Source organism: Oryx dammah, unplaced genomic scaffold, assembly GCF_014754425.2.
Source record: "Oryx dammah isolate SB20612 unplaced genomic scaffold, SCBI_Odam_1.1 HiC_scaffold_10, whole genome shotgun sequence".
Classification (NCBI taxonomy): Eukaryota; Metazoa; Chordata; class Mammalia; order Artiodactyla; family Bovidae; genus Oryx; species Oryx dammah.
The window spans coordinates 47194362-47207864 of NW_024070194.1; the positions used below are offsets into that span (position 1 = coordinate 47194362).

The following is a 13503-nucleotide window of genomic DNA, read 5'->3' on the forward strand; positions in this document are numbered from 1 at the left end:
ATACGTATTTATATTTCTTGTGTTTATATCACTGGCTGTCAGATCTTTCTGGAGCAAATGGTTAGCATTTACAGAGTCATGAGATCCTGTGAATGTTAATCCAACCCCACTGCATCTTCCCCAGCTTCCCTCCAAACAGAAAGCTGAAAACTTTTCTGAACTGGAGGACTTTCCAATACAAAGAACACAGGTCTGATCTGTCCAGTAAAAGAGCATTTGTGTCATGGGATGAATTCTAACGCAAGGATGTTAGAGGAAGAGTGGAGGTGCCATGGTGGCTGAAGAGGAGGGCGCAGGTCACTAACATCTCAGCCTTCCTCCGGAAGGTTAGCGTGGTAACTAACCTTCTGGAAACTCTCGCTTTGGTCAATCTTCCACTTCCTTGGAATGTGAAAGATTTTCAACCTGCTGGTGGAACTCTTTCCCAGAAAAGGAAGACCACCAACACATTCTCAACCAGGGTGTGATCGTGTAAGCAGGAGGCAAGCAGTGTTTTGAGGCTGGTGATATTGTGACACTCACATGGCTAGATTTGCTGGAGATCAGCCCTGAAGTCCAAGAAAAGATTAAGTATACCAGGAGTGTTACAGACATGCTTAATGGAAAGAGGTAGAGCTCTTTAAAATATCAACTCACAGTAAAATCGCCTTGCTTTTCAAGATCTGGATTTAACACGACTTCATTCAACCACCCATACCAGACTGTTGTTTGCAGCTTTGGTTTTACTGATGAGTTCAAGGATCCCCAGTTTTCTGCTGGGATGTAACCTTGACCAAGAACTCACAGTAATGAGGGGTGAAGAGACTAGATTTTTCTTTACTGCAAGACAACATTTTTTTCTTTTCCTTAAAAATAACTTCTATTGTCTTCACTGTTGTTCTTAATCTGGAGATGATGCACGTCCATTGAGAAGAATTTGAAAACTTCAAAGAGAATGAAGGCAAATAAAAAAAATCACAGCGCCACTACCCACAAATGGCCAATCAGCATTTTGGTGTCATCCTCCAAGGTCAATGTCTGTATAAATATACTCATAGGCTTGAGGCTTGCTTTTAAAAATCTGGGTTATACCGAGCCTACTATTTTACTAGTAGCCTTTTTCACCTACTTTGTTTTGAAAGGTTTCTTATGTTATTAACTACTCTCTTCAAATATTAAAATAATTGATTAATAAAAATGGAGAAATAACACAAAATGTTTCCTTTTATGATGCAAACATCACTCATACAGGCATGAGTCTTTTCTAGGCAGCATCTCCAGACCCAACCGTCCTGAGCACCGTGATCTTACTTGCAAGTCTGAACGTAACTGAGCTGTGTCCTGTGTCAGCAGCCTCAGGTCCAAGAGTAGGGCAAATCTCTCTCAATGGTCTAATCATATTTCTCTGAAAGCACACCTCCCCAGGTGAAATTTTTTTCTCCTCTTCAGGGGCCTTCTCTCCCACGATGATGCAAAGAACGCGAAGAATAGCTTCAGGCAGGTGATCTTAACTACCACTGCCTCAGGTAATGATAAGTGGAAAGCTGTGCATTGGACAAGGATTGGCACCTGTGGTAATAAACCCAACATTTCAGCTGCTGAACCCAACACAAGCTTATTTCTTATTCACTTGGGGGTTCAAAGGTGTCTTCCTTGTTGGGGGCCAGCTGATGGAGAGCAGCTGTCTTTGGTCAGCTCTCAAGGTGACTTTGACATCCAGCCATCAGAAGGGGAAACGCTCTCCAGGGAGACCCCCATGGGTCCTCCCCAGCATCCCACTGGTCAGAAGTCATGCCATGTTCCCCCTCGCCACCGAGGAGGCTGGGAGCTGCAGGCGGACTGTCCTCTAGAGGGAGGAAAACAGGATTTGGTGAGCACTGTTGGTCTTTGCCACCTGCTCCTCTTGGCACCAAATGCTCATTGGCAGCCTCCTTCCTACACCATAGAACACACCCTCCCGTCCCTCTCAGTGGAAAGTGCCATCCGGCTCCTGCATAAGCCCGCACTCCAGAGCCTTCTCTGATGCACGATTTTCTCCCTCAGGTTTGGGAGGGGCTCCTTGTGATCTGGGGCAGGGGGGAGGCATGAACTAAAATCAAATAATCCCACTTCCATCCCTCCAAATACACACTCAGCATATGGTGATAGAGCAGGGTCATGTCAGCCAGCATAAAAGCTCCCTTTGGAAATGGGCAGGATGACAGACACCTACCAGTGACAGATTCGCAGCCATGATGACCTGCAGGGGACAAGACACCTGCCGTGATGGAGGAGGAAGCTCCCGGGGGAGACCCGGGCCTGCCAGCTGGGAGGAGCTCCCTTGCTCCTTGGTCTCCACCTGGAGTGGGCACAGGGGTGTGTGTCTCCTTCAGAGCTTGCAGCAGTGAAGCTTTTCCACTCCTGGCCAGCCAAGGGTTGTTTTGAAAGAACAAGGCTCTTTTCAGGTGAGGGTCTTAGTGTCTTTGAATACATAATTTCCTCAGAAAACAGAGCAGACCTCTGGTCTAGTTCTTGCTCAAGACTCAATTCTCAAGATTCTTCATGCTTCCTATGTCCATGTCATCTCCAACCCTGCCCCCTGCCTAAAAGGGGTTACCCTGATGCTATGAAATAGCAGCTGAATCTTCAGAGCAGGGTCGAGTCGCTCTGTTCAGTTACGGAATCTCAGGGCCTTTGTCTCTCCAAATCCTTTCCCATCTTATTTTCTGCTGTTGGGGTCCAGAGGCAGCTGGCTTTTCAATTGATATCTTCCTTTTTTTGTCATCAAAGCTTTATTGACCTTCACCCTCAATGTTCAAATTCCCTTGACTATAGTGTCTTCTTCATTCTTGTGTCACATAGACCAGTGCTCTTGAATGGGATGTCTTTCTACAATTTTCATTAATTTAGCCAAAATACTTGGAGCAACCACCCTGTGCCAAGTACTGGACACAAAGATAAACACAATGCAGTAGGTGATTCTGGAAGGCCTAAGAACATACGGTTATCCAAAAAGGACTGAGTGAGAGCCCAGGCAAGGGAACACAGGGAAGGTCAGGGAAAGCTTCCTGGAGGATATGATGTTGAAGTTAAGTTGAAGATTGAGTCAAAGTTTTCCAGAGGTTCACAGAGGCAAAGGATTTGTCATACTAAATGAACAGTGAGTACAAAGAGCATGCGTGCATGCTCAGTCACTTCAGTCATATCAAATTCTTTGCAACCGCATGGACTATAACCCTCCAGGCTCCTCTGTCTATGAGATTTTCCAGGCAAGAATACTGGAGTGGGTTGCCATGCCCTCCTCCAGGGCATCTTCCTGACCCAGGGATCAAACCAGTGTCTCCTGTATCTCCAGCACAGCAGACTCTTTACCATTGAGCCATCTGGAAAGCCCCATGTACAAGGTAGCTTCAGCTTATTACAGACAGCTTTTCTCTCCCTAGGAAATTGCTTAAAGCTCACATTTTAAGTACTGAGTGTCTATAAATTATCCTTTGACAGGCAGGCTACTGGATTGCACACATGCTCCATCACATCTGCCTCTTTGCAACCCCATGGACTGTAGCTCGCCAGGCTCCTCTGTCCATGGGATTCTCCAGGCAAGAATACTGGAGTAGGTGGTCATTTCCTTCTCCGGGACATAGTCCTGACCCAGGGATCGAGCCTGTGTCTCCAGCATTGGCAGGTGCATTCTTTACCACTGAGCCACCAGGGAAGATTGGTCGTGTCTAATACCCTGAAACCTTTCTTCAACCCACGCTCTTTCGGGCAGGCATCATCAGTTAAGTTCAGCTCAGTCGCTCAGTCATGTCTGACTCTTTGTGACCCCATGGACTGCAGCATGCCAGGCCTCCCTGTCCATCACCAACTCCTGAAGTTTACTCAAACTCATGTCCATTGAGTCGGTGATGCCATCCAACCACCTCATCCTCTATCGCAGGCATCAAAGAGTGTACTTAGAGATTCTGGCAGGGAGCACAGACATGAATGCACCCTTGATGGAGAAATGTCTTCCTCTGCTCCATCAGGCAGGCTGTGTGAGGAAGGAAGCGTGTTGTTGTCGCCAAAATCTTGACTCTCTGTGCACTGATGCTGAAAAGAAATACAGAGACAGAGTTTGGGAATAAAGAGAAAGAGTAGTTTTATTCTTCAACAAGCAAAGAGGGAACACAGCAGTTTAGTGCCTCAAGAACAGTGCCCCCCATCCCTGGAGAAAGGGACAGGTCTTATAGTCAGGGCTCATAGTTCTGGGGTAGAAGATAAGGCTCAGAGTAGGGATGGCTTGCATTCTTCTTTCTTCTGCAAGATTTCAAAATGGCCACAGCTGGCATCAGGCAACTCGGTAACTGGGGCTGGTCTTTTCCAAAGTTATCTGCCTGTGGCCTTCTTTCTGAAATGAAGAATGCTACGAGGGAGTGGGGCAGGGGGGAAGAATGCCAGGTGCAGGATAGAATTCACACAGAATCAGAGAGTGATTAACAAATCAACTTTCTGAAGGACAAGTCTAGTTATGTGTGCCATAGATGAGAAACAGCTAAAGTAAAACCAGGATTGCTTCACTCTTACAGGCCTATTCTTGGGGGGTTTTATAGCCATTTTCTCTTTCGTTTGTTTCTCTTGCATGTTAGCAGAAAAAAAAAAAAACCCATTTTCCATTTCTGTTGTAACACTGTGGGGACACGGAAAGCATCCCCACACCCGTCAGCAGGACCAACCCTGGCCGTCAGCAGAGAGATGGACGCTAAGACCATGTCGACCTCCTCCCCAGGTCCCCTCTCTGGCTCTAGCTGTCTCCACTCTTCATGGCACAAAAGTTGAGGAGGTATGTCTTCTAGAATATTCTGCAAAATGCCTGCTGCCCAGGAAGTCACGTCTCATGCCGAGTTAGCCATCTCTCTCCTCTGTGGAAGACCTCGTGGCCCACATCTGTGTCCCTATCCTGTTGTGGCCGTGAGATGGACCCTGCAGGTTAAGGACGCTCTCAGTGTTTCCCCCTCCTGCTAGTGTTGGCTGAGGTCTGACTCTTGAGCTTTCACTTGTGAATGTTGCCATTGCACATCACCCCATATATTTTTGCATTAATAAAAAATATATATTTATTTATTTTGGGCTGTGCTGGTCTCTTGCTGTGAGCAGGCTTTCTCTAGTTGCAGCAAGTGGGAGCTATTCTTTGTTGTGATGTGCAGGCTTGGTAGTCGTGGTTCACGGGTTTATTTGCTCTGTGGCATGTGGGATCTTCCAGGACCAGGGATCGAGCCGGTGGCCCCTGTGTTGCAAGGCAGATTCTTAGCCACTGGGCCACCAGGAAAGCCCCTCTGCATATTGTTTAATTGAAAAGGGGGAAAACTAGAAGGTCGATGCTCACCTAGCATTACGAAGGTATTTTATTCACTTTTCAACTGATCTGAATAAATTCTTAAAAGAAAGTAAATTACTGAGCTGAAACATTTGGATACCAGGGACAGAGTCTAAGTTACCTCAGGAAAGGGAGATTAAGGACAGGTCCCAGACTATGGGGGCTCAGGGACAGTCTCAGGAGGGGGATGGAGGAGGGCCCCCTCAGCTTCCAAAATCAATGCGCCATTCCCTGTTTCAAATTCCCAGGAGAGAAACTAGGTCAGCGCAATTCACTTTTTCCACCAGGCCACCAGATTGCAGGTTTCAGGCCTGTCCGGTCAGGTACCCTCCCCTGGATAATTAGCTGTGGCCCTGGGGAGGGAGTGCCAAACGCCCCCTCTCTCCACACACACAAGGGGAGTGGGGGTGTGAGCCAGCCCCAAACATACTTGATGTACCATGAGACCAAAGGCGGCCATTAAGAGCTGTACTTTGGACCCAGAGTGCCTGCTTCCAATGTTGGCTTCACCCCTTCCTAGCTGTGTGACCTCAAGCAAGTTACTCAGTCTCTCTGTTCCTCCATTTTTTTAATCCTTAAAATAGGACATATGAACAGTACATCCTCATGGGACTGTGGTAAGGACTAAATGAAATGAGAACTCCTAAGATTGTACCCTGATGGACGGGGTGACCAGCAGGGACGGTTAGTGCCGTGAGGAACTCTGGGGGTGGAGCCAGCTGCCAGGTGGCGGGCTCATGGCCCTGGACCTTCTGCATCAGGCAAAGGGTGACTGTTCCCTTTGCGACACACACTTGCTCCGGATTTGGGTGTGGCTCCCCTGCTGTCGTCAGGCTTTCGCCAGCACTCTCTCTATAGACTTGCTGGACGGCTTATGTTCTCCCCCACGACATGTCTTCTGACCACGGAACCCACTTTACAGAGAAAATGCAGGCCGTGGACTTACGCCCACGAGACTCTCTAACCTTATTAGGTATCCCAACACCAGAAGCAGGCAGCTCAGGAGAAGGGAGGGATGGTCTGTTGGCAGCCAATCCTACGCCAGCTGGAGAAACACCGTGCAGGGATGCAGCATATGCTCTCCCCAGCATTGCTGGTTCTCCCTTAGGGATACTCCCAGAATACACTTGGCCAGGGACCCAAGGGGTGGTAGTGGTGATGGTTAAAATTATACCTACCAACTTACCCGATACCATCTGCCTCCTTTACTCACAGATTCCATGTGGGACATTTTGGTACCTGGAGGGGCAATGCTTTCACCTGGAGACAGTCTCCTAAAAGTGACTGACTGGGCCATCCTGTTAGTCAAGCCAATGAACCTTTAGCTAAATTTGATTTCATGTAGAAAAGACAAGACTGGATTTTCATTATACATATGGAGCTCTTCACACTCACATGGAACCTACGTTTCCAGGCCAGAGTCCTTGCCTCCTCACCCTCCATGACCTCCACGGCTGAGTCTTCTGCTGCCGTGTTCCTTCCACCTCCCCACTCCAGTCTCATGTCCACTGTCTACCAGGCTGCCCAAAGGAGCCTGTCTGCGGCCCTCACATGAGGGGACCAGTGTCCCTGCTGACTGCCCTTTAATACAATACCCCAGGGACTGGGGCGGGGCTGCGGTCCACCTTTGCATGTCGCACAGGGCCACTGTAACGCCGCACATCCCCGAGGGTCTCCCAGAGTCTCTCTCAGAAGCAGACACTTCTGTTTTATTCTTTGTTTCTTGCCTACAAACAGTAACAAAAAAAATGCTAACAAAAACCCTTTTTCCATAGGAACTCGCACCAACTTCATTTCCATAGAGCCAAACCTCTCCATGCCACATCCCAAATCCAAATGCCACTCACCTAAATGCGCAGACATCAGCAAACCCCTGCACTTTTCACCACCTTCCAGGGAGCGGTGACATCCTGCTTCTTCAAGAGTTAACAGGAGCTCCTTTTGGAGTAGGAAAGGGTCTAATAAGCTGCCTAAAACAGAGTGGGTACCAGTCACTCAGGCCTTAAGCTCAGGTGTACAAGAAATGTAAATTTTTATAATTATGTTTTTGTCTCAGACAATCACTACTGACCACCACTCCTCATTCTGCAGGGTGGCAGAAGTGAGGTCTTAATCAGTTCAGATCATGACTTCTCAACCATTCAGGTACCCACTCCTTCCTGGGTGCATCTCAGTTCTGGAAACTGGGGGAGGGGTGGGACTTAACAATCTGTGTAGGAGAAACCTGAACTCCTCCCCTCCCCTCGTCCCCCCGCCCTCCTCCTCTGAGCATCCCCTGTCCTCCCGGGTGGTCCTCATATTGCCCTCTCCTGGCTGCAGGCACAGTGCCCTCACCACAGAGGGAAATGCTCTGCGGCCCCAGGCGCCAGGTCCCAGGCATCCTTCGGGACTCTGTCCTTTTCTGCTCCCAAGCCGCACTGCATGGGAGTTCTCAAAGCTGCCGGCTCCCCTCCCAGATCTCCTCCCTTACCTGCGGGTTATCACTGGAGAGTTTGGAGTGTGGAGCTGCCAGTGACTGCCTTTCCTAAAAAGGGAACGACTGACGCAGGTGGACTCCTCACCCTGATGCCCAGTTCTGCCTCCCCCGCTCCCCACCTGCCCTCTGGGTCTTGTCGCAGAATAGAAGGAGGGGGCTGAGCCTTGACCTCTGCAGTCGGCAGTTCCTTCCAGTTCGCAGAAGTCCCCACGCCCACCTTCGTTTCTATATGACAGTCCACAGCCCAATGTCTTGTTTGCCACTGACAAAGTCGGGAGGAGCAGAGAAGGCCTTTGTTCTGGACACTTTCAGGAGTTTTCTCAAAACAAAAAGAAAAACCGAATCCCCTTGGGGATGGGGAGTGCTTTGTCCTTCTGGTGCTGGAAGCTGGGATCGTGCTTCAAAGCACGGCTTGTCTGCAGTGGCTTCATGGCAGGTTAAACAGGGTCAGTTTGCCTGCAGCCCAGGGCTCTCTCTACCTGGGTGGTCAGAGTTGGGGTCCTTGATGTGGAACTATGAGCTACAAGAGACAAAACTCATTTCTTTCCAGGACAAAGTTCAGCTCATGTAGGAATTTGCAGAAAAGCTTTTTAAACACTCCTTTTCTACCCCTAAATTTACTTTCTCTGCACAAGCTCAGAAACCATAGCTCTTTATTTAAAACGCATTCTCACCCAACCCACTAATACTTCTAAGTCCACAACTTTCTCAGAAGTTTGCCTCATCTCTGCACAGCAGTTTTCTCATGTCCTCGGGTAACCTGTCCCAAATTCCATTCCAGGGCTTGTCATCAGTCTGTAGGACCAATGTATATTTTGACCTTGGGTTATCCCTGCACCCTCTCTGTGACTCAATTTTCTTCTGTAAAATGGGGCAATGTTATCTCTAACGTCACATGGAAAGCCCTTAGAACGGAACTTGGTATATAATAAACTGTCAATGAACACTATTGAACACTGTTATTACAACTATTTTAAATAGTTGTGATAACACATACAAATCCCAAATGCAGTGGGGTAGGTCCCAGGTCACAGCTGACAAATGCAAAAAATGTAACTTTCCTCATTTCCCCCTAGTTTGTGTGCCCATTGCACTGAGTGGCAGAAACTTCCTTCCAATTGACTCAGGGTGATCTCATTCAATTTAATTACTTTTAATTAAAGAAATTCAGCAGTCTTTGTTCCCATTCCAGAGCTACATTTTCCAAACTCTGGGGCTCCAGAGGTCATCCTGGTGGGATTCCTAGGAAAATTACAAAAAAAAAAAAAAATTGCCTTCATGACTCTTACTGTCTAGTAGTAGTTATGATCCAAGATAGGAAGTTCTGAGTGTTCTAAAAAAAGATAATGACATCAGACATGATTTACAAGCGAGAGGGATAATTTCTATCAGACAGAATCAGGGTAAATTTTGTGGAAAAGGTGCCATTGGAATGTTGAGTGTTGGGGGGAGTAGGTACAGAAAAGGAGAATAAAGGAGGGCACCCCCTAAAGAGCATCCATGGGGAGAAAGAAGCTGTTCTCTATGGAAAGTGAAAGTCATTCAGTCATGTCTAACTCTCTGCGACCCTATGGGGTGTAGCCCGCCAGGTTCTTTTGTCCATGGAATTCTCCAGGCAAGAATACTGCAGTGGGTTGCTGTTCCCTTCTCCAGGGGATCTTCTCAACCCAGGGATCGAACCCAGGTCTTTCGCATTGCAGACAGATTCTTTACTGTCTGAGCCACCAGGGAAGCCCCAAGCTACATACAGAATCTCCCTCTTTCCAGGGGTGTCCACCTTCAGGGCCTTTGCAGGATGCTAATGATCTGGCATGGAGAAGGAAGTGGTGACCCACTGAAGTGTTCTTGCCTGGAGAATCCCATGGACAGAGGAGTCTGGTGGGCTATAGTCCATGGGGTCCCAAAAGAGTCGTACACAATTTGATGACTCAACAACAACAATCTGGCATCTGGCCAGTAGCTGGCTAAAGTCACCCTAGATGGTTCTAGGCAAACTGACTCTTCAGGGAGCCCAGCTTCCATGCGGGTTTTCTCCCTGGGGAGAGGGTGGCAGAGACCCCCTTTAAGGGCAGACAGCTTCCCCCAGGAATTCAGGAGGAATGACACCAGGGAGGGGCTGTGGTGGGTACTTTCCAGATTCCTAGACCATGTGTTTCTCATTGCTGGTAGTTTATTTTTACCCCATGCCCTTTACTGGTCAGAGTCGACTGTAAGGCCACCCTTGTACATCTCTGCTGCTGCTGCTGCTAAGTCGCTTCAGTCGAGTCCGACTCTGTACAACCCCATAGACGGCACCCCACCAGCCTCCCCCGTCGCTGGGATTCTCCAGGCAAGAACACTGGAGTGGGTTGCCATTTCCTTCTCCAATGCATCTCAGGGAAGGTTTATTACATCAGAGAAGCGGAGGAAATGCTTTTTGGAGGTTCATACATCTGGGCTTTTCAGTATCAAAAGCCTGGCCTTGAAAGAGCCACAGCATCAGTTTTATGCCAAAAACACCAGATTGGAAAGAATATGAGGTGACGGTGAAAGTCAGGGTTTCCAAGCTGCAATGAGATGCACATTCTCTTAGTTGGGGAAGGGGAGAGAGGAGTGCCAGAAAGGAAACAGGGAAATAAGAATGGGGGAGGGGATTAGTAACCATAGAGGTTAACAGTCAAACTGGGACACTGTGGAAAGCGAAAGAGAGTGCTATGAGGAGTGATGCTCAGACAGCAGGCGCCAACCAGGACTATCCTAGGCAAAGGGGCACAGAGAGACCTGTGTTCACCCTAGGTAGGGGCCAGCTTCAACACCACCCCCCGCCTCCTAGCCCAGGACCAAGCAAAGAAACCACAGACATGCTGGGGGATACAGAGAGCCCACCCACACCCCGAGTTCCTCCTTACCTAGCAGACAGCGCCCAGGCCCACAGCTGGCATGAGACAGCAGCCTGGCTCCAAGCTACAGCTCACAGAGGAGTGGGGAAGCCGGATGCCATTCCCCACACACCCACCTGTCAAAGAAGCGTCAAGTGTTTTCTCTGCCCCGGGAGGTTGGTAGGAGCTGAGGAAGAGCCAGGCCTGGTATCTGGTACCTCAGCTGGGGCAGAGAGATGCAGGAGCATCCCTGCAGCAGGGTCCCCGGGGCTCCAGTCCCGTTTTGGTCCTCCACCACAGGCAGCCCTACCACGGGAACCGGGACTCCAGACGAAGCCACACAAGGACTGGACGGGGATCTGCTCGTCTGACTGACACTTTGCCTCTGGTGCCAGGCAGAGGGGAGCTTGACGTAGAAGGGAAATGATCATGAAGACATGAGTGTCCTGTGCAGCATGGAGATGGTGAGCTGAGATGCACACCCACCTGACAGTAAGTGAAAGCACCTGAGTCAGAGGTCCAAGGTCTTGCAACTTTTCACTGATAGTTCAGTTCAGTCACTCAGTCGTGTCCAACTCTTTGCGAGCCCATGGCCTGCAACACGCCAGGCTTCCCTGTCCATCACCAGCTCCTGGAGCTTGCTCAAACTCGTGTATATCGAGTTGGTGATGCCATTCAACCATCTCATCCTCTGTTGTCCCCTTCTCCTCCTGCCTTCAGTCTTTCCCAGCATCAGGGTCTTTTCCAGTGAGTCAGTCCTTCGCATCAGGTGGCCAAAGTATTGGAGTTTCAGCTTCAGCATCATTCCTTCTAATGAATATTCAGGGATGATTTCCTTTAGGATTAACTGGTTTGATATCCTTGCAGTCCAAGGGACTCTCAAGAGTCTTCTCCAACACCACAGTTTAAAAGCATCAATTCTTCAGTGCTCAGCTTTCTTTATAGTCCAACTCTCACATCCATATATGACTACTGGAAAAACCATAGCTTTGACTAGATGGATTTTTGTTGGCAAAGTAATGTCTCTACTTTTTAATATGCTGTCTAGGTTGGGCATAGCTTTTCTTCCAAGGAGCAAGCATCTTTTAATTTCATGACTGCAGTCACCATCTACAGTGATTTTGGAGCCTAAAAAAAATAAGTATCTCACTGTTTCCATTGTTCCCCCATCTTTGCCATGCAGTGATGGGACTGGATGCCCTGATCTTACTTTTCTGAATGTTGAGTTTTAAGCCAGCTTTTTCACTCTCCTCTTTCACTTTCACCAAGAGGCTCTTTAGTTCTTCTTCACTTTCTGCCATAGGGGTGGTGTCATCTGCATATCTGAGGTTATTGATATTTCTCCCGGCAACCTTGATTCCAGCTTGTGCTTCATCCAGCCCAGCGTTTCTCATGATGTACTCTGCATATGTTAAATACGCAGGGTGACAATGTACAGCCTTGACGCACTCTTTTCCTGATTTGGAACCAGTCTGTTGTTCCATGTCCAGTTCTAACTGTTGTTTCTTGACCTGCATACAGATTTCTCAGGAAATTATTTCACTGACAGTACCTCATTTTTAAAGACTTCCTGTGGCTAGTTCTCCAGGGCATCACCTCCTATATACATGTGTATCTACACGCAGGACCAGAGGGAGGCACTCAGATGGTGTATTTATTAATACATTAGAATAAAACTCTGAAATGCATGGAGGCTTCAGCCCAGGGTTTGATTTCACAGCTCCTGTCCTAGGAAACTAATAGCCCATGGGTGTACACAGATTTTCAGTACTCTTGTTTCTGAGAGTGGAAATTTGGAAATACCCTGAATGTCAGTCAGTAGAGACAGGGCAAGTAAATAGCTGCATTTGCACACTAGGAAATACTTGGCAACAAGTGTTGGGGTTTTTTTAAAGTCCTATCTTTTTATTTTATGTTACTTTTGGCTGCACTCAGCCTTTGTCGCTGCATATAGGTTTTCTCTAGTCGTGATGGGAGTTACTTTCTAGTCTTGGTGGTCGGGCTTCTCACTGCAGTGGATTCTTGTTTCAGAGCACGGACTCTAGGCACGTGGGCTTCAGCAGTTGTACTGCGTGGGCCTAGTTGCTCGGGGGCATGTGGAGTCTTCCCTGACCAGGGGTTGAACCCATATCCCCTACATTCTTAACCACTAGACCACCAGGGAAGTCCCCAGGCAGCAAGTTTTCAAAAATGTGCTATGGTTTATATTGTTCTGAAGCAGAAAAATCCTCACAAGTCAACTTTAAAAAGCAAAATGTGGACCAATATACACAGCATGACACCACTTATGTAAACAACACACATGTACTCACACGCCCCAAATCTAGACAGGAGAACCTGTGTTTGTCAATTATTCCTACGTGTAAGTACATGAAAGAAATAAAGATCTGGAAAAGTAGTCATCCAATTGAAAACAGTGGTAATCTCTGAGGCAAGGACTCCAATAAGGGAAAGAATGAGCAGTAATACTAAAATAAAGGAAGGAAAATGCTAAAGACTAATTTCTCATTGCAATTTTGGATCAAACATTTGTTTGCAGGGCATGGAGAGCCCTCTTTTGCTTTACTTGCTCATCATATGACCAGACACTGGGTTTACTGTAGATTTGAAGTTAAACACTCCAGGGCAAACTGATATCAGCTAGGACCCTAAATCTGCCAGTGCTGGGAAGGTTCAGGCTCATGAGAAGAAAGATAAAACATCTTCAGTGTTCTACTTGGAAGAGTTGTGGGTGTTGGGGGAGCCAGTTCTACTTGAATCCAACAAGATGGTGGAGTCTTTGTATTTAATGTCTGGGTTCGGAGAAGAGGAGGTGCCTTCAGTTGTCTGGGTTTTCTTTCATTTTAATACCTGAA

The 13503-nt window shown here is 47.8% G+C and overlaps 1 long non-coding RNA gene across 1 annotated transcript; it reads right to left on the reverse strand.

The window, feature by feature from the left end:
- Positions 1-7592: 7592 nt before the first annotated feature.
- LOC120869002 lies at positions 7593-11217 on the reverse strand. The gene is made up of 3 exons (XR_005722390.1): positions 10786-11217; positions 10182-10336; positions 7593-9032 (listed from the first exon to the last, which is right to left on the reverse strand). It is a non-coding gene; the product is annotated as an uncharacterized LOC120869002 (long non-coding RNA).
- Between the last annotated feature and the right edge of the window lie 2286 nt (positions 11218-13503).